Genomic DNA, 24,952 nt, shown 5'->3' with positions numbered 1-24,952 from the left:
TTTTTAATAAAATTCAAATTCAATATGACTTGTATCGCAATTGTATACACTATATAATTGTTTCTTTATTTGCTATTTTGTTCCCCATGAAAGTGGAGTTACCCTTTTAGCCCCGTACAGTACACAGGATCAGAAAACCGTAGGAAATATACAGATTTTGGAGCAATCGTACGATAATCTAAAGCAGGGGTCTCAAACTCAAATTACCTGAGGGCCACAAGACAAGTTTTCATATGCCATGGGGGGCCGCATGCAAACTTTCAAACTTCAAAAACAACAGTACTGGTGTCAGCGAGCGCATTATTACCACCAGCACTGGTGTAAGTCAGGGTTTGACAAATTTGCTTGGAATCTAGGAGCCAGCTAAAAAAGTTAGGAGCCAGAAAACGCACCCCGTCCCAACGGGCTTGCGCGCAGAAGCGAACACATACGTGAGCAGCGCCCGCATATGTAAACGGTGTTCAAACCACACATGTGAGGTATCGCTGCGATTGGTAGAGCGAGAGCAATAATTCTAGCCATAGTCCTCCTCTGTAACTTAAAACATGCAACCTGTAGATTTTTTTAAACGTCACCTATGAAGATTTTAAAGGGTAAAAAAGTTTGTCGGCATTCCACAAGCGGACACAATTTTAAAGCGTGACATGTTGGGTATGAATTTACTCGGCGTAACATTATCTTTCATAATATTAAAAAAAATGGGGATAACTTTACTGTTGTCTTATTTTTTAATTAAAAAAAAGTGTAATTTTTTCCCAAAAAAGTGCACTTGTAAGACCGCTGCGCAAATACGGCGTAACAGAAAGTATTGCAACGATCGCCATTTTATTCTCTAGGGTGTTAGGATAAAAAATATATATAATGTTTGGGGGTTATAATTAGAGGGAAGAGGCAGTGAAAATAGTGTAAAATGACATTAGAATTGCTGTTTAACTTGTAATGCTTAACTTGTAATACCAACGGCCACCACCAGATGGCGCCAGCTCACATCAGGTGGTAATAACTTGTAATACCAACGGCTCACCAGCAGATAGCACCAGCTCACAAAAAAAAAAATAAAAAAAAAAATAAAAAAAAAAAATTTTTTTTTTTTTTACTCTTTGCTCCCCCCACTTCCACCCTGCCTGCGGGCCATTTATAACTGGTCCGCGGGCCGCAAATGGCCCGCGGGCCGGTACTTTGAGACCACTGATCTAAAGGTTAGTACAGAGCTTTTGAGAGCCAATCAGGACAATTCATTTGATATTATTTGATCAGACATGCACACATTTTTTTCTTATACGATACCAGATTGCAGGGTTGCCAACTGCCAGTAAATTTACTGACAGTTTGTAAAAATCTGTGTTTTTTTTACAACTGACAGTAAATATCAGGGGCTGATAATTTCATCCTGTGTTGACTTTTTAAGTGTAAATCAAGCAAATTACTTTGTTATAGGCATTGTCAGTGTTTCCATATCATGTTTATACTGTTTACATTTTCACTGTGTTAGCTTTCAATAAATTTAGTAAAAAATGTGCTCCGCCAGTTCATTTTCCATGTTTTGTCAGTAAAAAATGTTGTGGGAGGTTGGCAACCTTGCCAGATCGTACAATTTTTGTTTAATCAGTACAATTGTTATTTGAAAATGCAATACAAATACACTACAACACATGACATCCCTCCTGAATTTTTATTCTGTCGTACTAGAATTTTCGTGACTTTAGTAAACTCTTCAGGTTTGATCTGAGATTAGCATGCAGAAAAAAAACCGGACGATCATTCGTCTGATAATCTCATTGGGCCAGATTCACGTAGATCAGCGGATCTATAGATCCGCTCGATCTACGTGATTTAAGATCCGCTCCCGCAAGTTTAGGAGGCAAGTGGCTAATTCACAAAACACTTACCTCCAAACTTGCGGCGGCGGATCCTAAATCCCCCGGCGGAATTCAAATTCCGCGGCTAGGGGGAGTGTACTATTTAAATCAGGCGCATTCCCGCGCCGATTTAAATGGGCATGCGCCGTCCGGGGAATTTCCCGGCGTGCATTGCTCCCACTGATGTCGCTAGGACGTCAGTGGTTTCGACGCTTACGTAAACGACGTTCATCCGTATTCTAGAACGACTTACGCAAACGACGTTAAAAAATTCAAATTCGACGCGGGAACGCCGGCTATACTTAACATTGGCTGCGCCTGATAAAAGCAGGGGTAAGTATACGACGGGTACGCGGCTACGGAAACGTCGTAAGAAGACTGCGTCGGGTCCGTGTACGTTAGTGAATTTGCGTATCTCGCTGATTTACTTATTATTCAAGGTAAATCAGCGGGAACGCCCCCGGCGCCATTTTTAAATTGAAAAAAAGATCCGACAGTGTAACACAGTTACACCTGTCAGATCTTAGCCCTATCTATGCGTATCTGATTCTATGAATCAGGCGCATAGATAGGACCAGTGTAAGTCAGAGATACGATGGTGTATCTGTAGATACACCGTCGTATCTCTTTGTGAATCTGGCCCATTGTGTGTACCGGGCATTAGGACTCGTTCACACCAGGGCAACTAAGCCACAGGCTCAATGCAAGGAGAAATATCACATTTTGTTCACTATGTGCCGTGTTCAAACTATACGTGTGTTGGTGGTGTGCATTGTGTAAAAATGCAGGATGTCTTCATTTATATGCAGTGCAATCCAACTCAGAGCAAGCCATTTGGGTGCACAGAGTTAAAGGGGTTGTAAAGGTTTGTTTTTTATTTTCTAAATAGGTTCCTTTAAGCTAGTGCATTGTTGGTTCACTTACCTTTTCCTTGGTTTTCCCTTCTAAATGTTTTTTTTCTTCGTCTGAATTTCTCACTTCCTGTTTCTCCTCAGTAAGCTTGCCCCCATCATCTGGCTGGGGGTTAGTCAGCCAGAACAGCTTACTGAGGAGGAACAGGAAGTGAGAAATTTAGACAAAGAAAACAAAGAACAAAATCATTTAGAAGGGAAGTCGAAGGAAAAGATAAGTGAACCAACAATGCACTAGCTTAAAGGAACCTATTTAGAAAATAGAAAACTAACCTTTACAACCCCTTTAACCCCTTCACACCTAAGTGTAAAACAAATCTTAATGACTAAGACCAATTATACCTTGTTGTTTTTTTCAGGACAAATTGGGCTTTCATTTAGTTGTAAATGGTAATGATATTTCCTGATATTTTTATTATGAAAAGGAAAACTGGCCCAAAATAGTACAAAAAAAATATAGCTGTATATTTTTTGCTACTACCATAATCTACCACCAAATAACAACTCAAAACAAGATCTCCCGCTCCTAACGATCGCAGCGATACCACATATGTGTATGTTAGTTTGTACCCGTAGTACAGCCCAGAAACAACAGTGCGCATTTTGCTTTTTTTTTTTATTATTTATTATTCTACCTAAAAACACACTGACACTGACACTAACTGACACTTAAACTAATAAAAATTAAAACCCTGTTGACCCTGACCTTGACCCAAAAACTAACCCTGGCATTTTTCTAGATCAATCCTTGATCGAGGTATTTTTTTATTTTATTTTAATTATTATTATTTTTGTTTTTATGTATCTTTCTCGTACATTCACAGAGACAGACAACATAGGGGCGACATTCACAGTGACTGATCAGAGGATATCACATCAGAGTATATAACAGCGATCAGGTCACCCGGAGTTACCATCCCGAGTCCCGAATGTTAGAACAAGCCATGGGGCTCGCGGTGAGACCCCGGTCACTGTGCGGTAAACGTGCCGTGCAACACGCTCCCAGCACAAAAAGAGAAATGCAAATTGTTACTTTGTGTAATTGTGTTACGTCGACGCCAAGGGGTTGATGCATTTAACACCAATACCACAGAGCAATACTAAAGTAACAGATGAGTAAGCCAAAGGCAGCTGGGGAGTATAGTTGCACAATTTACATTTCACAAGTTTTTATTAGTGGTATAAAAACATAAATACAATGCTGAAGTCCAATTAAAACCTAAAAACCAGTGGTGACATGAGCTACACAATGTCGCAACTAGCACAAGCAGTGAGTGCACAGGGATGATTTTGGTGTGCCTGGGTACACCCCGTGGGCACGCCTATGCAAGTGAGTCTTTAAAGATGGAGAGCGCTCGTTCCTGTGATTTTGGGGATGCACCCAATGCACAGTGTGTCCCAGATCCTGGCTACCATAAAAGGGGAACTCATATTTAAGTATGAGCTTAACCCTTTCACACCTAAGTGTAAAACAAATCTTAATGACTACGTACACACGACCGGTTTTCCCGACGAGAAAACTGCCATTTTTTAGATTGGTCGGGAAAACCGGTCGTGTGTATGCACCATAGCAGTTTTCCCAAAGAGAAAACTGCCCGCAAAAAAAATCGAACCTGCTATTTTTTCTCATCGCGAAAACCGCTCGTGTGTATGCTTTTCTGAGGGGGAAAAAAACACACATGCTCAGAATCAAGTATGAGACGGGAGCGCTCGTTCTGGTAAAACTAGCGTTCGGAATAAAGATAGCACATTCGTCACGATGTAACGGACTGAAGAGCGCGAATCGTCTCTCACCAAACTTTTACTAACACGAGGATGAGCAAAAGCAGCCCAAAGGGTGGAGCCGTTTGAATAGAACTTCCCCTTTATAGTCCCGACATACTTTTTGGACGTCACCACGCTTTGGTCAATCGTTTTTTGACTGAACGTGTCCATGCAAGGCAGGCTTGAGAGGAATCGCGTTGGGAAAAACAGCGGGGTTTGGCATGTCAGGAAAACCGGTCGTTTGTACGAGGCATAAGCCCAATTTTGCAACTTTGTCGTAAAATGGTACATATTACCAACAACTACTTTGTGCATGCAAGTTGATTATACCTTGTTTTTTTTCCAGAACAAATTGGGCTATCATTTAGTGGTAAATAGTAATGGATATCTCCTGATATTTTTGTTATCAAAGGAAAACTGGCCCAAAATAGGAATAAAAAAAAGTAGCACTATATTTCTTGCTACTAGCATAATCTACCACCAAAGAACAACCCAAAACAAATTCTCCCACTCCTAACGATCGCAGCGATACCACATATGTGTTTGTTAGTTGTTGTTCACAGTGACTGATCACTGTGATAGCCAAGCATGTGCCTGACGAAGGGGTCCCGCGCAGCCACGAAACGTTGCACCTATTTTTGTGATGTGACCTTTCTTTACAAAAGAAACCTTTGGACGGAAGTGTTGATCCATGGTGTGCTGACGAATATGTTCACTTCCTTGATGTTTCCAGGACCCAACTGGTAATCACTGCAGCACCCACCATTTTTAAGAGCCATACTTTCCAGGAACGTGTGCGATCGGAATATTGACAAGTCATATATGAGTGGCAGGAGATTGCTGCATCCACATCGCTTGTGTGGATGTGAGTTTTTCTTGTTCTCAAAAATTATTTTCTCAAAAATAATATCACTTAACAGTTTTTCATGTTTTTATATTAAAGGATAACTATAAGCAAAACGTTTTTTTCTATTTTAGAGTAAGGGAGGGTCATAACCCCCAACAGATTTTTTTTTCGCCATCTGTTCCATTTCGGAGATTTTCCTTCACTTCCTGTCCCATAGCCAAACAGGAAGTGGGAAAAAAGCACTGCAAATTAGGGGAATTCCTTTGGGGACCCCCAGGCAGAGGCGTCCCTAGGGGGGGGCCAGAGGGGGCCCTGACCCCCCCCCCCCAACATCATGCTGTGCCCCACCATGTGCCCCCCCCCCAAAAAAAAACTTTTTTTTTTTTTTTTTTTTTTGGTATTTTTGTATTTTGCTCCCTGAGGGGGATAGCGCCCCCAGTCAGCTCTGCGGGGGATTCCTCCCCCTCCCTGTGCTCGCCGACACTGCATAATGCGAGCGCTCACACAACCAGATATTCTAGCCTGGGCCGTGTTTAAGTGTGTGCACTGCAGACTGCAGTACACTGTAATCACTGAACTACATTATCTCCATCCCTTCTCTCCCCCCCCCATCTGTCTCCCTCCCCCTCTCCTGTTCTTTCAAAACATTCACAATTTACTTTCACTTTCAGTTAGGCAGATAATATATGGTGCAAATTTCTTTCCTGCATCCACAGATTGCAGGAAAGAAACTTGCATGATTCCCCCATCAACAGACAGTGGTGACAGGGGAATATCCCTCCTGCCCAGCAATTATATTCTCCTGACAAACAGTGATTATCACCAGTGGCTATACAGCAACCACTAGCGATAATTATAAGAGAATCTGCTCATTAATGGTTTAAATCTCATCCAGTTTCTGCTGAACCAGCTGAGATTTAAACTGTCCATGGCTGGTCTTAGCTCATAGGCAGCCCATACATTGATTAGCACTGATCGGGCATGTGGGATTTCAAACACACCCGAGTAGGATTGCCACCTCATCCCTTTAAAAAGGAACACATATTAATTACACAGGTTCTGTGGCTAATTAAGGTGGTAATTAGACTCATTTGGTGCCTTACCTGCATTAAATTAACCTCAGAACCTGTGTAATTCATATGTGTTCCTTTTTAAAGGGATGAGGTGGCAACTCTACACCCGAGCCATCTCTATTGGTTGTAGACAGTTGAGCTCCCTGCAGGTTTCTTAGCAGCAGTGGACCCTTCTCTGACATGCTGATCGGGATGCAATCCAGGTGATGCTCTTAGTAAAATCCTAGTCATAAATATCAGTGATTTTATTGATCAAAGCCCACACTTTACATGGCTGCTGAACATACGGTTGATTATATTTATGTGGTTGTACTCTTGATGCTAATAAATACTGTGTTTATTAGATCTGACTGGGAGCATCACCTGGATCACATGCCGATCAGCATGTCAACAGAGAAGGTTATACAGCATTACTGCTGCTAGGTGACCAGCTGGGGGCTCGGCTCTCTATAACCAATAGTGCCAGCCTTCCCCTGCATGCACCCATAATGTCACCAGCACTAGGTCCTAATAGACTGCCACCGCTGCCAAGGAGACAGATGCCAGACCAGCTCTGTAAATAGCAGGGACAGGACAGCTGGGGATCCCCACAGTGGCAGAACACCAGGGCCGGTGGCAAGACAACCTTTGCAACAATGAGAGTTCTCCCACTGCTTTGGACCCTTATGTTTTCTTGTTGTGCTGGTGACATATATCTCTTGTTTTCTGCCACCCTGGGGGGCCCCAGTATAGTAGGAAGGGAGCTCACTGCAGAACATGTGAAAGGGCCCATAGTGGGATCGTAGTAAAGGGCCCCAGGATATATATATATATATATATATATATAATTGCATTTTATAGTTGGCCCCCCTACTTTTGTCCCTGTCCCCCCATGTGCCCCCCCCTAAATATGAAAGCTGGAGACGCCACTGCCCCCAGGTCACCTGTATTGGAAGATTTCCCCTCTATTACTTTTCTGTGAACAACCCAAAATGTGTGATTTTCATTACTTTCACTTTCAATGATAATGGTAAACAGGACAAACAGAGTGTGAATTTCCTTAAACCACTTAAAGACCGCGTACCATAGATATCCCGCGGCAGGGTGGGCCCATTGGACAGAGGGGGAGCCAATCAGCGGGTCCAGCGGAGCCAATCAGTGGGTCCAGCAGAGCCAATCAGCGGGTCCAGCGGACCCGATATCTGCTAGCCACCCACGATTGTTCCCCATAGAGGCAGAACGGTGATATGTCTATGTAAACAAGACAGATCACCGTTCTGACAGGGGAGAACACAGAGATCTTCTGTTCCTGCTAAGCAGGAACACAGATCTCTGTGTTCACCCAGTCAGTCCATCCCCCACACAGTTAGCAAGAACCTCCTAGGGACACTTAACCCTTTGATTGCCCCCTGGTGTTCACCCCTGCCAGTGTCATTAGTTACAGTAACTAATATTGCATATTTTAGCACTGATCACTGTAATAATGTCACTGGTTCCCAAAAATGTGTCAGTTAGGTTTCCGATTTGTCCGCAATGTTGATCACCGCCATTACTAGCAAAAGATTAAAACATAAAAATGCCATAAAAATATCCCATAATTTGTAGGTGTTATAACTATTGCACAAACCAATCAATATATGCTTATTGAGATTTTTTTTACCAAAAGTATGTAGCAGAATACATATTGGTCTAAATTGATGAAGAAATTCGATTTATTTTTTATTTTTTTATTGGGTGTGTTTTATAGCAGAAAGTAAAAAATATTGTTTTTTTTCCTGAAACTTTACGCAGTTTTTTTGTTTATAGCGCAAAAAATAAAAATGCATAGGTGATAGAATGCCACCAAAAGAAAGCTCTATTTGGAATAAAAGGTCATCAATTTTATTTGGGTACAGTGTCGCATGACCGCGCATTTGTCAATTAAAGTAACGCAGTGCCGTAATGCAAAAAATGGCCTGGTCATTAAAGCGGGGGTTCACCCCAAAATACATTTTTAACATTACATTCAGCCGAGTTGTCCTAATGACAATCGGCTGTTTTTTTTTTTTTTTTTTTTGTACATACTGTATTTTTACCGCCGCTTCCCAGGATGTCTTCTGCGGGACTGGGCGTTCCTAATTGATTGACATGCTTCCGACCGTCGCATACAGCGCGTCACGAGTTGCCGAAAGAAGCCGAACGTCGGTGCGGCTCTATACGGCGCCTGCGCACCGACGTTCGGCTTCTTTGTAATGTAAAGTTAAAAAATTATTTTTTGGGTGAACCTTCCCTTTAAAGCGGGAGTTCACCCATAAAAAAATGTTTACCCGTAGATTGATGCTCATTTTGTCTAGGGGAATCGGCTGGTTGTTTTAAAATCCGAGCAGTACTTACCGTTGTAGAGAGCGATCTTCTCCGCCACTTCCGGGTATGGGTCTTCAGGAGTGGGCGTTCCTTCTTGATTGACAGTCTTCCGATGGTCGCATCCATCGCGTCACGAGTAGCCGAAAGAAGCCGAACGTTGGTGCTGCTCTATACGGTGCCTGCGCACCGACGTTCGGCTACTTTCGGAAAATCGTGACGCGATGGATGCGACCGTCGGAAGACTGTCAATCAAAATAGGAACGCCCAGTCCCGCAGCCCATACCTGGAAGCGGCGGAAAAGATCGCTCTCTACAACAGTAAGTACAGCTTCGATTTTAAAACAACTAGCCGATTCCCCTAGACAAAATGAACATCAATCTAAGGGTAAAAAGTGGTAATTCCGGGGTGAACCTCCACTTTAAGGGGCTAAAACCTTTCCGGGACTGAAGTTGTTAATGGAGGTGCAGACAGCAGTAAAAACTGACAGGTGTTCTAATCCCTCTTCCCTCAATCCAAAAATAAAAAAAATAAAAAAGTTTTTCCTTTTTAATTATAAAGTTCATTAAAATAATTCTCATTCCATAGTACAAATTATAACCTGTACTATGGAAGGGGAATGATAATCCTGAACTTTTATTCATTGATATGATAAGAAAAAATTAATTAAAGCCCAACACCAGGAAACCTCCAAATTCTCCCTTGCAGCGGAGCTGTGCAGGGTTAATTGCTTGTTTGAATCCTGGGGGCATAGAAAAATATTTTACTTACCTGATCCTCCATGCTGCTAGACCTGTCCCTGTAGCATCTTCTCCCCCATTCTCCAGTGGTCTAAGGTCCTGACATCATCAAGACCAATGCAGTGCATAACACTGAGGGACAGTCCACTGCCAGAAAACGGGGGAGCGCTGTCTGCCTGGGAGTGAAGGATCAGGTAAGTAAAACCGATTTTACTGTCCCTTAGAATAACCGAGCAGTTAACCCTTGCAGTGCAGGCACAGCCTAACTGCAAGTAAGAATTTCCAGATTTCCCCACGTTGGGCTTTAAATGATCTTATTTGTAAGTAATAATGTTTTTGCCCTCTGAAATCTATAATACCGTGAAAGTCTCAATTTGTTCATATTCCTAACAATTACTAAATACATTTACTCCAATTACCCATCATGTTCAGGGCAATACATTTATTTCTCAGCCCTCAGGAGTTTATATCTTTCAATGTTTTTATTATAGTTTTGTAAAAGGAATTGCGACAGTCCAGTAATATAAACACGACAGGATACAAAAATGTGGATCATCTCATTACACAACAATCATGATTTTGAATAGTTGGATCAGACATAACGCACAAAGTAGCATTTAAGAATGGCATACGATGAACTCTAACTGCATAGCAATGATATACATACTTCCCATTATTCATTTCTAGCCTACAACTATTACTCCGAATGATCTTGAAGTTTATAAATGTACTTTGTGACGATCCCCACACATTTATTTCCTTGAATCTGTGACACGTAGTCACTTTGCCCTGTGAGTAGGAACTGCTGTGTCCCAAAATTCACAGAGCCTGCTTTCTGAACTACTGAGAAACCCAGAGAAGGAGCATAAGGAGTATCAAGAGACAGAAATTACTAGGGATGCACCGAATGTTTTTTTTTGGTGCCAAAACCGATACCCAAAATGAAAAATACACTAGGCCGAAAACCGAAACCGACTGTTTTTTTTTTTTAAATATTTCTATACAGGAAAGTTTTAGAGACTGGACATGGTACAGGAGATATGATACAGGAGATGGTCAGAGACTGCAGACATGGTACATGAGATTGTCAGAGACTGGGGACATGGTACAGGAGATGGTCAGAGACTGTGGGCATAGTACAGGAGATGGTCAGAGACTGCAGACATGGTACAGTAGATGGTCAGAGACTGCAGACATAGTACATGAGATTGTCAGAGACTGGGGACATGGTACAGGAGATAGGATACAGGAGATGGTCAGAGATTGCAGACATGGTACATGAGATTGTCAGAGACTGGGGACATGGTACAGGAGATAGGATACAGGAGATGGTCAGAGATTGCAGACATGGTACATGAGATTGTCAGAGACTGGGGACATGGTACAGGAGATGGTCAGAGACTGTGGACATAGTACAGGAGATGGTCAGAGACTGCAGACATGGTACAGTAGATGGTCAGAGACTGCAGACATGGTACAGGCGATGATCAGAGACTGCAGACATGGTACAGTAGATGGTCAGAGACTGCAGACATGGTACAGGCGATGATCAGAGACTGCAGACATGGTACAGTAGATGGTCAGAGACTGCAGACATGGTACAGGCGATGGTCAGAGACTGGGGACATGGTACAGGAGATGGTCAGGGACTGGAGACATGGTACAGGAAATGGTCAGAGACTGGGGACATGGTACAGGAGATGGTCAGAGACTGGGGACATAGTACAGGAGATGGTCAGAGACTGCGGTTCCTATGAACGTTAGTAGATAATGGCCGATTGGCCCTCTCATCTGACCCAGCGATACCCCTCAGAACAAACCACCCCCTCCATTAGTACAGACCCCCCATAACAAACCCCCCTTCATTAGTACAGACCCCCCCCAGGACAAACCCCCCACCTCCATTAGTACAGACCCCCCAGGACAAACCCCCCCAGCCCCCTCTATTAGTACAGACCCCCCAGGACAAACCAATCCCCCCCATTAGTACAGACCACCCCAGGACAAACCCCCCCTCCAATAGTACAGACTCCCCCAGGACAAACCCCCTCATTAGTACAGACCCCCCAGGACAAATGCCCCGGCCACCTCCATTAGTACAGACCCCCCAGGACAAACCCCCCATCCATTAGTACAGACCCCCCCCTCGGACAAACCCCCCCTCCATTACCATACATAAAAACAGATGGGAGAATAGGTGGAGAACAGACAGAGAGGGGGAGGAGGAGAACACATGTCACTGCAGGCATGGACGTCACTCGCCCCCTCAGCGACGCCACTGCCCGTCTAGTTTCTCTCCACACAGAGACAGCCGCTACGATCACTGGCTGCATAACTCTCCTGCTCTGACAGAAGGAAGGGGGGGTGACGGGCTTGGCAAATACATCGGTGGCGGGGAGAGCCGCCTCTTGACACGGCAAGGGAAGGAGGAGGATGGAGGGGAGCACTCTGGCGCTTCAGTGCCCCCACCTCTGTGGCGCTCGGGTGAACTGCACCCGCTTAGGATCAGCCCTGATGACACCCCCGGAATGGGCGGCACCAGGGGTGAAGCCCCCACCCCATTTTCTGCGCCATTATCAGCGTGATTTCTCTTTTGGCAAATTGCTATTTTTGGACGATATGTTTCGGTGGCCGAAGTTTCGGTGCACCCCTAGAAATTACTGCTTGCAGGGAGCAAGGTACCATGGGATATGTAGTTCTTTGAAATTGAAAGTAAACAGCAGAGGAGAAGCTGCAAAGCATGCAGGGAACCCAGGAACTTGTGGACAGAGATGACCAATAGCATACCTCCCAACTTTCTGAGATGGGAACGAGGGACAGCTGTTAGTAAAAGTATGTAGGCACAGGACACACCCCCTGTCACGCCCCCCTTAAAGGAGAATTATACAACAAAATGATTGAACTCATAAGTGCTTTTGTTTTACCGTCACTATTCCTTAATATTTACTTGTGAAATTTACAACTGCAGCAATTTAGAAATTGGATGAAAAGTTGGGCACTGTAAAACACTTTCTTCTAGATAAATAGTGCATTTTCTATACAACGATATAGATCAGACCAAAATGAGGGACAAGTAATAAGGCCGAGCAGCGGCCTGTGTTTATGGGAGGAGCCCGGGGAGCCTATATAATCTCCTCGCCTCCCTCCGGGCTCCGTCGGCTTCCTGTCTCAGCACGAGACTTCCGGCGCACTGCGATTGCGTCATCGCGTCACTCACCGCAGCCGCTCCGTCCAGCCGCTCCGTCCAGCCGCTCCGTCCAGCCGCTCCGTCCAGCTGCGCCTCTCAGCCGACTCAGCTGTCACAGCAGACGCTGAGGCATCCGTTCGCTTCATACCCGCCCGACCGGCGTCAAGGTAGGCTCCCCTCCTTCCACACTCAACCCCCTCCTACACCGGAGCTCTCATTTCCGCCCCCTCCACACGCGTCACTTCCTATACCCAATGTTCCCCATTTCACATACTGTAGGTGTGCACTCAGGGGACACCTCCATACAACTGATGGCTAAGCATGGTCCCTGTCATTCAACCTTAATGGATGCAGACCTTGTATTCCCATTTTTCCACAATTACATTCACTATAATTTATTGTGCCACTATGTGTGTGTGTGCTCGTGTACATGTATGTGTATATATGTGTGTATATATGTGTGTATGTATGTATGTGTACGCATATGTGTGTATATATGTATATGTATATATATATATATATATATATATACGTATGGTGACTGCGTTGCGCGCAGTATACAGGTACTCAGCATGTCACCACCAGACCCCGTTGTCCTTGCCCACATTGTACATACTGCTTATTGTCACTTCATATGCACGGCACTTCTTTACATGACACATGTTTTGTTCACTGTACTCTCATCCTTGTCAGCTTGTCCCTGGCACCATGGCATCTCATGCATTCCAGCACATGCAGCACAGTTGAAGGCACAACACTTATCTAGATTACCATTTGCATTGTTATACTGTTTTAACTGCCGTTATTTTTGTGTTGTTTTGTTGTTTTATGCACACCTCATCCAGCCTTGCACCCCCTGCCGTAGTATCACAACTGCACACCCCTTTTCGCCGTACCGCAACGCAGGAGGCACTCACGTTCTTATTAGGCTGTGCATCATCATGCATCATTCAACACAGCCCATTCATTCTTTATCCCACTTGCTTACAGCAATTCCAGACACACCCCATTTGCCTCCAAGCATGCCTCCACACAGCTTCCGCTCCCCACGTGTCACACCCACACACCAGCCATGGCACCCCCGATCAGTAGCGGCCTCACTCCCAGCTCACGCTCCACAGCCCGGCAGTCGCCAAACACATGATATACACACTCTCACGCCTTTCTCGTGGGACGTTCCCTCACTTGCCCAGCTGCAGTACGTCTTGGGGGTACACAAGCACCTTCTCACCTGCAGCTTCACCCCGTTCCACCCATGGCCAAATCCACCGTGGCCCCCTTTCAGTACATGCTCCAGAGCCCGGTTGTCACTCACAATCACAGTGCACCGGTTCATGCCTCTGTCATGGGTCATTTTAGCCGCTTGCCCTACCACAAACACGCCCCAGCAAGTCCACACACGTCCGGACCCAAACTTGCCCCTCTCTTCTTAGCCCCATTTCAGCACATGCTCCAGAGTTTCGCATCTCTGCCATGAGAATTTCTGTCACTCATTTACTTGACACGAGTCCAGATCTCAATCCCTGCACGTTCCTGCTGGCAGACTTGCCTCAAACGTTCCCCCAACAGTGTCACCCTCATTTCAGCACATGCTCCAGAGCCCCCGCGTTGTCAGCCACACCCGCAACGCACCGTTTCAGGCCTCTGTCATGGGACATTTCGGCCACCAAGCCGTCGCCGCCTCACCCCCCTTCGTCGGTCGCTTACAACATTCGAGCTTCGCTAGCCCCCGTCCTTATGCATTGTCATTTCTCCACAGGTCAGTCAAGCTCACCAGCTCCCCCTGCACTCCAGATTCAGTCATTTCTACAGGAAAAAAAAAAAAAAAAAAAAAAAAAAAAAAAAAAAAAAAAAAAAAAAAAAAAAGGGGGGGAACCCCCGTCCCCGGCAGGACACGGAAGCAACCCCTTTTATCTCACCCCTGCAGGTTCCTGCTCGTCCCACCCCGACCTCGTAGACAAGACTCCGTGCCCAGGGCACGACTTACCCTGAGTCATGTCTCAGGACGGCAGCGAAGACCTTTTTGCCCCTTCCTCACCGCCCCCTGCTTCAGAGAGCGGCAGCGCACGCTCCTTCAGGGGATGGACCATCCCCAAGTTAACAGCGGCATTGAGGCGCAAGCATGTGCCCTTTCCGTCCACAGCCAGGAAGGCAGAACTCTTCAGGCTCCTGTTCCCACCTCCTGCTTCAAACAACTCCCCACCAGCCTCACCCGGACCGAGCACCCAGCGAACCTCGCTACACTCCATATCCACCACCGTGTCCCAACTCCACAAGATGGTCGCAACACTCTCCACCACTATTACAGACGTACAGACGAGAATGATGCTTCTGGAGGCTCGCCCACCTACAGCTACCCCCGATCCATCCACGCTCACCCCGTCGACAGTACAACCGCAAATACCTCTCCCGCTTACACCCGCAGGCAAGTGCTCCGTAGTCCTCCCAGCCCACTTGGTACCTGCCAACATCAGGAAGGACATCCTGGACGGCAAGGACATCAACCTAGCCTCCCTCCTCATTTCAGTACACGACCTAGCCGAGAACAAGGCCTACGCCTGGGGAGACGTCTCAGTGGTCCTTAAGGCCAAAGACCCAAGGCTTAACCGTAAACTATCGGTCCCGGAATTCGCCTTGGCCTTTGGCATGCTCAGAGACGTCCTATGCTCCGCCTCCCCCAGTAGGAGGGAAGAGCTGGACCTTTATCTCCACACCATAGTGGATCTGGGCTACAAGTACGGAGGGTTTTCATTCTATGACTACCACCGCTCCTTCTCAGCCAAAGCAGCGGCCAGGCTGCTGCAGTTCCAGACAGCTACAGATTGGAGTCTCATGGACACCGAGCTGTTCTGCCGTCACTTTGCTGGCCTGCGCTCACCATTATGCGCTGTTTGCCAGTCCTCCACTCACACCGCCACCTGGTGCGCCAACACCGCCAGCACCACCTCCAACACTCGCCCCTTCGAACTCCCCTCGACCTCGAGGGCAGCTCCGTGCCTACCGGCCACCCAGCAGACGTCCCAGGCCGACAAGTTCGGGCGCCCAGTACAGACGCTAGGCGGCGCGGCCATCTGCAATAATTTTAACCATGGCTCCTGCAACTTCAGCCAATGCCGTCTGCTCCATGTCTGCCTTACGTGCCATAGAGCGCACCCCAGGACCCTATGCCTAGTCAAGCAACAAAAGAAGACCTGACTAGGCCGCATTAACATCCCCTGGCTGGAACTCTACCTCACCTCCCACCCCACCCCCTCCCTCACCACCTTCCTCGTCCAAGGCTTCACAGAAGGGTTCCACACAGGCCTCATTTCACTACCCCACACAACGCACGAATGTAGAAACCTGCGCTCAGCCGCCACAGACGAGCAGGCCATAGACCAGCTCTTACAGACAGAGCTAGAGCGAGGCTTCATCATAGGCCCCTTCACCACACCCCCCTTCAGCACCTGGAGAGTCAGCCCTATTGGGCTTGTCAAGGGCAAGTTTTCAAATAAAACACGTTTAGTTTACGATCTGTCTGCGCCTCATTCTTCCCCCACCCCCAGCCTGAACTCCTTGATCCCCTCGGAGGAGTTCTCCCTAAAATACGCGTCTGTAGACATGGCAATCCAAGCCATAATTAAAACCGGCACGGGCACCTGGCTCTCCAAGGCCGACATCTCAGACGCCTTTAAACTCTTGCCTATCCACCCGTCCCTCTGGTGTTGGCATGGCATGAAATGGAGAGAGTCATACTACTTCGCCACCAAGCTGACGTTTGGCTCCAAGTCTAGTCCCTGGCTCTTCGACACCTTCGCACAGACTCTCACCTGGATTCTCGTGCACCAAGCCCATTGTCAACAAGTCATCCACTACTTGGATGACTTTTTGCTAATTGAACGACCCGACACGCCTCCAGGAGACCTCCAAAAGTTGAGACTCGTCTTCAAAAATCTCAACGTCCCCCTCGCAGAACACAAAGTAGAAGGCCCAGCACACTCCATTACCTTCCTCGGAGTTAATCTGGATACCACCTCCATGCAAGCCAGCCTCCCCCCCGACAAACTGACCCGCATCAGGGCAGTCCTCCATAGTTTCACCCAAACGCAGGGCTGCACCAGGAAGCAGCTGCAGTCCCTCCTGGGAATGCTAAACTTTGCAGTAAGGATCATCCCTCAGGGCCGATCCTTCGTGTCACGCCTTCTGGTCTTCCTTTCCCATGCACAGGACCCTGATCAGATTCTCAGGTTGGATACCGCAGCCTTAGCGGACCTCTCGATGTGGGAAGAATTTCTCACCAATTGGAACGGTATATCAATGTTTATACCGTCAGTGTCACCCCTTTCCCCACAAGTAGTGACCGACGCCGCAGCCTCCACAGGTTTTGCAGCTATTTTTGGCCACCACTGGTTCGCAGGACCGTGGCCGCCAGAAATACTAGCGATCCCGGGCTTCACCCAGACGTCCTCCTTGTTCGAGTTGTACCCAATCGTAGCAGCCGCCCAACTCTGGGGCCACAGCTGGGCTGGACAAACTGTTACCTTCACCACCGACAACCAGGCCACAGCCGACATTATTAACAAGGGCAGGTCCAGGTCTCTTGTTATAATGTCCTTCCTACGTCGGCTAGTGCAACTGTCCTTGCTACACCAATTCAATGTGCATTGTACCTTCCTCCCCGGCAAGTGTAATCTCGCCGCAGACGCCTTGTCCCGCTTTAATTATGCCTCTTTTTTTCAGCAGAAACCCGCAGCCGATCCATCTTCAGCCCCTATCCCTCCTTGGTCTCAACTGACCCTGGACTGACACAGCACCTACAGCAAGCTACCCAGCTGATCAACCAGTCTCTCTCCCGCAATACCCTCAAAGCCTATCACACGGCTTGGGACACCTTTACCAACTTCTTGACGCGCCACTCCGCTAACACCACCCCGAGTGTCAAGCACGTATTGGCCTTCATCTCCTACTGTCACACTTGCCAGTCCCTTTCATACAACACTATCCGTCTCTACCTGGCTGGCGTCCAGCACTTTCTGGCCTTACACGATCCGGCGAAGCCTTCGCTGTTTACGTCCCACGCAGTCAAAACTGCCCTACGCGCAGTCCGGAAGCAACAACCAGTTGTCAACGCCAAACGCCTGCCCATTACCAGCACCATATTTAGAGACCTGTCCGCCATCCTCGCCACATCCCCGTTTGGCCTCCTGCCTAGCTTGGTTATACAAGCGGCCATCTACCTAGCGTATTATGGTTTCCTCCGACCCAGCGAGTTTGCCTTCAACAGCCCTGCCGGCCAAGTCCTGCGCAGACGACACTTGGTCCGCCATCAAGACCGCTTCACGCTTCACCTCACTACCACCAAAACACAGCAATCAGGCCCCGGCTTAGACATCGCCATTTACAAGACGGGTAACGCCTGGTGCCCAGTATCCGTGTTGGACCGCCTACTCTTACTTTTGCCAGCCCAATCAGACTCCGCTCCTCTACTCCCTTTTCCGGACAAACCTCTGAACACCAGCCAGTTCATTAAACACGTGAGGATCCTCCTTCGGACTCTGCACCTCAATCCTACCCAGTATTCGGGCCACTCCTTTCGTATCGGAGCAGCCTCAACCGCCTCGCGACACGGGGTCCCCGACCATATCATTAAGAAGCTAGGCAGGTGGAAGTCTGCCTGCTTCGCTAGGTACATTCCCGACCCTCAGGCGGAGATGGCACAAGCCTTCGCCATACTTGCTCACTAATGTTCTGTCTCAATAAAACTATAACCCTACCTGAATGTTTTGCCCCCTTATTCTGGCGTACCGTCCATTAGGGCCAGCGCACACTTCAGGTCCATTGTATGTTGTGAGTCCTAGTCAGTCTGTGTCCATGTCCGTGTCGGCCGTAGGGCTCCAACCATAAGTAATAAGGCCGAGCAGCGGCCTGTGTTTATGGGAGGAGCCCGGGGAGCCTATATAATCTCCTCGCCTCCCTCCGGGCTCCGTCGGCTTCCTGTCTCAGCACGAGACTTCCGGCGCACTGCGCCCACCCCCCCCATCCCATTTCACAGGAATTCCCAGGTTCATTCCTCTCCACAACATTTATCATTTAACAGGGTATGCCCCCTTATTCTGGCGTACCGTCCATTAGGGCCAGCGCACACTTCAGGTCCATTGTATGTTGTGAGTCCTAGTCAGTCTGTGTCCATGTCCGTGTCGGCCGTAGGGCTCCAACCATAAATGAGGAGGAAAAAGGGACATTGTTCCAAATCAGGGACAGTCCCTCGGAATCAGGGACAGTTGGGAGCCATGCAATAGACAGGCACCGCTTACAACATTAAAGGAAGCTTATATTGGATTGTCAATAATGATTTTTTGCTTTGCTAAAAGAATGCTGATGTTATAAAATAAAAGTGTATGCTGTGACCATAGATTTCCTTTAAAGCAGAGCTAAACCCTCCTATCCTCTACAGCCCACTATCTGAGCTGCAGCTTGATCTGCACTTGCAATAGTGCCACACATGTGATCATTCATGACACCAGCCATTTGATGGCTTCAGATGAGAAACTGTTAGGCCCCGTACACACGTCCGAGGAACTCGACGGGCAAAACTCATCGTTCTGCTCGTCGAGTTCTGTGTGAAGCCGCCGAGCATCTCGGCGAGCCAACTTTCCTCATTGAACAACGAGGAAATAGACAACATGTTCTCTATTTGGCTCGTCGAGGAACTCGTCGGCTTCCTCGGCCGAAAGTGTACACACGGCCGGGTTTCTCGGCAGAATTCAGCTCCGATCGAGTTTCTGGCTGAATTCTGTCGTGTGTACGGGGCCTAACAGTTATCCACAGAATGCCTTGAATGTAACTGTTTGGGAAACATTTAAATCAATTAAATTAGTTCGGCTTTAACATGACCTTCCTGAGTTTCTGAAGTGAATACCTGCCAAGCTAAAACAAAAAAATCTTGGTAAATAAGCTTCAGAGAGCCATGGACCACAAGTTTCACGTGTTTTAAAGCTGAATTCCAGGCACAAAAATATTTACTGTATTTATTGGCCTATAACACTCACTTTTTTACCCTGAAAATGGAGGGTAAACTGTGCCTGCGTGTTATACGCAGGGGGCTGTGGAAAGTTTTCTCCCTGAAACTTCCCTCTTAAAGTTAGGGTGCGTGTTATACGCCGATAAATACAGTAATTCTATTATATCAATAGCCACAAAGAATATAAACCAACTAAATGCCTTTACAAACCAGCTATTACCTTGTAAAGGTTGTGATTACCTCATCACAATGCTGTATCTTGTGCAGAGAGCAGAGCTATAAGAGGGAGCCTGACCCGGGTCTCAAACTGGCGGCCCTTCAGCTGTTTCTAAACTACAAGTCCCATCATGCCTCTTCCAGTGGGAGTCATGCTTGTAATGGTCAGCCCTGCAATGCATCATGGGACTTGTAGTCTTGCAACAGCTAGAGGGCCGCCAGTTTGAGACCCCTGCCAGGCTTACTGTCTGCAGAAAACTACAGAAGGGGTTGGGTACAAGCAGGGCCGATCCGCCCTATAGGCTCACTGTGCAAGCCGCTTAGGGCCCCACAAAGTTGCAGGGGGCCCCCCAAACTACTAGAGGCCCCACCTGTTGAGAAGTCATTTTCGGCCCTTCACCCTGCTTATCAACTCGCTGGCTGCATGGGAGAAGAGGTAAGAAGAAGTCAGCACCCCCTGCTTCTCACTTTAATGTAAAATGTCATTTCCGACAGCAGAACACCCCCTCCCCCCGATTCTCAACTTTAATCTTTAATGTGACATGTCACTGTCGGCAGCCCCCCCCCCCGCATTTCCGGCAGCCCCCCCCCCCCCCGCTTCTCAACTTTAATGTGACATGTCACTGTCGGCAGCCCCCCCCCCGCATTTCCGGCAGCCCCCCCCCCCCCCCCCCCCCCCGCTTCTCAACTTTAATGTGACATGTCATTTTGCTTAGGGCCAGTCATCATGCACATGAGAGAGAACAGAAGTGACCGGTCTTTATTACAGGAAGCTCCCGTACAGAGGCAATGATTCACTCTGGATTACTACACAAATCTGAAAGAAATACACAAAACACACCAAGCTTTAAGTAAGAATACGCACACCTCTTGTAGACAACATCTACTGATCCCGAAGTTTAGCTTTGAAGTCACATAATGGCTTATAATCATTATGTTGGCCATACACATAACAAACACATGACTAAGAAAAAGTCAATTATTTCAAAAGTCATCCTTCAATACAAAACTATTTTCCACCTGGACCGATTATTCATATACAACAAAAGGATTCTTTTTTTGATGAAAACAAATGCATGGGGAAGTTGCTTTCCTAAAATAAGATTCTTTCATGGGTACGATGGCGATACGGAACGATCACAGGTACCATGTGTAAAGGTGTTGGTATGATGACCCCATAAACCATGCCACAAATACGGATACAACATACCTCGGCGTCGCAGTCCCTACCTGATCACACAGAACACTGCTGCAACTCTTAAGACAATGTGTTCATTCAGGATCAACCCACTGAGAAGCGAGAAATCTGAAAAAGCAGCTTTACATACAAACCATCTGAAGGCTTGGTGATGCGTGTCAAGCAAAACAAAATGACTGAAGCACCAGTTTCACAGGTATGTAGAATGGCAAGGTATGTGTCAGCTACCCTGGCGTGCCTTACTACAAACCTACACATGATGATGGAGTGCGGATTATTGTCCAATACGGGGCATATGAGATTACTTTGTGATCTTTATCCCTGGTGGGCCGCCAGACGCTTCACCATCAATTGTTAATGTGCTTAAGACTGCAGGACTTTAGCAGTGAAAGTGTTAAACAAAGCAGTTATTAATTGATGGAATGCCTGAGTGCACCTGTGTCACAAGGTCACCGAATATGAGGGCTGCCCATTATTGGGAGGAGCCTGCCCACTATTGGGAGGGGCTGCTTCTTCCCGCAGTAACTTACTGCGCACCATACAAGACTCCACACTACGAGAGAACAGGCTTCGGGGGCATCTACATAGAGATCAATGCTGGGGGGGGGGGGGGATCAGGATTGCTTAGATACTGAAATAGATGCTAGATCTGTATCATGTTCATTATAGAGAGACATAGATGGATGGGAGATCTCTGTGGATATAAAGCTATAGATGATAGATCTGTATGGATATAATCTATAGATATATAAATAGATAATAGATCTGTATGGATATAATCTATAGATATATAAATAGATGATAGATCTGTATGGATATAATCTATAGATATATAAATAGATAATAGATCTGTATGGATATAATCTATAGATATATAAATAGATAATAGATCTGTATGGATATAATCTATGGATATATAAAGAGATAATAGATCTGTATAAATATAATCTATGGATATATAAAGAGATGATAGATCTGTATGGATATAATCTATAGATATATAAATAGATAATATATCTGTATAAATATAATCTATGGATATATAAATAGATAATAGATATGTATAAATATAATCTATAGATATATAAATAGATAATAGATCTGTATGGATATAATCGATAGATATATAAATACATAATAATCTGTATAAATATAATCTATGGATATATAAATAGATAATAGATCTGTATAAATATAATCTATGGATATATAAAGAGATAATAGATCTATATAAATATAATCTATGGATATATAAAGACATAATAGATCTATATAAATCGAATGATATCTAAATACATGATAGATCTGTACAGATATAGATCTAAAGATATCCAAAGAGATGGCAGATTTGTATAGATATAATGTATGGATATATAGAGAGATGACCGATCTGTGTTTTGGTATTAAAATAGACATAGAAATAAATGTTAGAGCTATATAGATATAAACTATACATATATATAATAGCTCCGTATAGGTATAAATCTATCGATATATAAACATATAGATCTGTATCATGATCAATGCATACAGAAATATTTGTGAGATGTGTATAAGTATATACAACGTTACATATAGAAATAGATGCTAGATCTGTGTATGTACTGTATAGATAGAAAGCCATACATGCTGTATATAGATATATACATAGATGCTAGATCTATAATAATGTTGTATGTACTGTATAGATAGAAAGCCATACATGCGGTATATAGATATATACATAGATGACACATGATATAAAGGAGGGGGTGAGGGGCTGATCTCCAGCCATGGGCCAGCAATGAATGTGATGGATGTAGAATTGTAGATGATGATGGTGTCTGTGGCTGATGAGTGACATAGGTGACCTCATCTAGTGACAATGCCCCCCCATACTGATTGATGTGTCCGGGGAATGAGGGGTGTCCTCCACTGATGGACCGATCATGCTGACACATGTAGATTGGACCCCGATCCCCCGCCCCCTTTACATTCCATAGTCCCCCCCGTGCTCACCCATTGCAGAGAGGGGCTCTCAGGCGGCCGATCCTCAGTCTTGTCAGGCAGGACGGGAGGGGGGAAGGCGGCAGACGGTCACCTAACAGCCCGGGCTCGTCTCCAGCAGCCCCCTCCTCAGGCAGAGGAGACCCCCAGCCTCTGATCCCATCCTCCCCATGGGGTCCCCCCTCCCCGCTGTGTCCTCGGAGCGCTCCTCATCCTCAGGACATGGACGAGCCTCGGCGGCTGTGTGCGATAAACAAAGAGCCGGGTTCTGCAGGGCGCTGTATGAATGAGAGCGGGGGAGCCAGCAATGTCCTCTATGGAGATGGCTCTTCCCTCCCCTCCTTCCTGTACAGCTATGTAGATACGGACGGATCGCTAGACCGTGCCCGCTCCTCCATCAGCCCTATGGCCGTGTGTGGAGCATCCTTCTCCTTCTTCTCTGATCACAGCACTCAGCTTCTCCATCTCCGCCTCATCATGGATCCCCCCTCTACCCCTGTCCCCCATTTCTCCCAGAGCCCCTCCCTCTCCTCCCGTCCACTCTCTGACTCCTCCTTCTCTCATGATAAGAAAAATCAAGTGCAATAATAAGAGGGAGCCAGGAGCGGTCCTCCCACCCTATGGAGGAGAAACCACTTCTACTACTAGGTCACAGGCTCCCTCCTCAGCCATGGCGCCACCAACATCCCAAATACGAGGCTCCTTCCACCCCATGGAGGAGAAACCACTTCTACTACTAGACATTACTAAGGTCACAGGCTCCCTCCTCAACCATGGCACCACCAACATCCCAAATACGAGGCTCCTTCCACACCATGGAGGAGAAACCACTTCTACTACTAGACATTACTAAGGTCACAGGCTCCCTCCTCAGCCATGGCACCACCAACATCCCAAATACGAGGCTCCTTCCATCCCATGGAGGAGAAACCACTTCTACTACTAGACATTACTAAGGTCACAGGCTCCCTCCTCAGCCATGGCACCACCAATATCCCAAATATGAGGCTCCTTCCCCCTAATGGAGGAGAAACCACTTCTACTACTAGACATTACTAAGGTCACAGGCTCCCTCCTCAACCATGGCACCACCAACATCCCAAATACGAGGCTCCTTCCACCCCATGGAGGAGAACCCACTTCTACTACTAGACATTACTAAGGTCACAGGCTCCCTCCTCAGCCATGGCACCACCAACATCCCAAATACGAGGCTCCTTCCATCCCATGGAGGAGAAACCACTTCTACTACTAGACATTACTAAGGTCACAGGCTCCCTCCTCAACCATGGCACCACCAACATCCCAAATACGAGGTTCCTTCCATCCCATGGAGGAGAAACCACTTCTACTACTAGACATTACTAAGGTCACAGGCTCCCTCCTCAGCCATGGCACCACCAATATCCCAAATATGAGGCTCCTTCCCCCTAATGGAGGAGAAACCACTTCTACTACTAGACATTACTAAGGTCACAGGCTCCCTCCTCAACCATGGCACCACCAACATCCCAAATACGAGGCTCCTTCCACCCCATGGAGGAGAACCCACTTCTACTACTAGACATTACTAAGGTCACAGGCTCCCTCCTCAGCCATGGCACCACCAACATCCCAAATACGAGGCTCCTTCCATCCCATGGAGGAGAAACCACTTCTACTACTAGACATTACTAAGGTCACAGGCTCCCTCCTCAACCATGGCACCACCAACATCCCAAATACGAGGTTCCTTCCATCCCATGGAGGAGAAACCACTTCTACTACTAGACATTACTAAGGTCACAGGCTCCCTCCTCAGCCATGGCACCACCAACATCCCAAATATGAGGCTCCTTCCACCCCATGGAGG

General features: G+C 46.6%; 1 protein-coding gene across 1 annotated transcript in view; it reads right to left on the bottom strand.

Annotated features, from left to right (window-relative positions):
• The window catches only part of MGAT3 (beta-1,4-mannosyl-glycoprotein 4-beta-N-acetylglucosaminyltransferase), a 184,227-nt gene extending 160,625 nt beyond the window's left edge, over positions 1–23,602 (bottom strand). Inside the window, exon 1 of the mRNA XM_040359504.1 lies at positions 23,113–23,602. The gene's annotated coding sequence lies outside the window, so the exon portion shown is untranslated. The remainder of the gene's footprint in view (positions 1–23,112) is intronic.
• Positions 23,603–24,952: the final 1,350 nt, after the last annotated feature.

The sequence above is a fragment of the Rana temporaria genome, chromosome 7 (assembly GCF_905171775.1).
Source record: "Rana temporaria chromosome 7, aRanTem1.1, whole genome shotgun sequence".
Taxonomy (NCBI): domain Eukaryota; kingdom Metazoa; phylum Chordata; class Amphibia; order Anura; family Ranidae; genus Rana; species Rana temporaria.
Note: the sequence above shows the minus strand (reverse complement) of the source record. Positions and strands in the feature narration are given on the sequence as shown.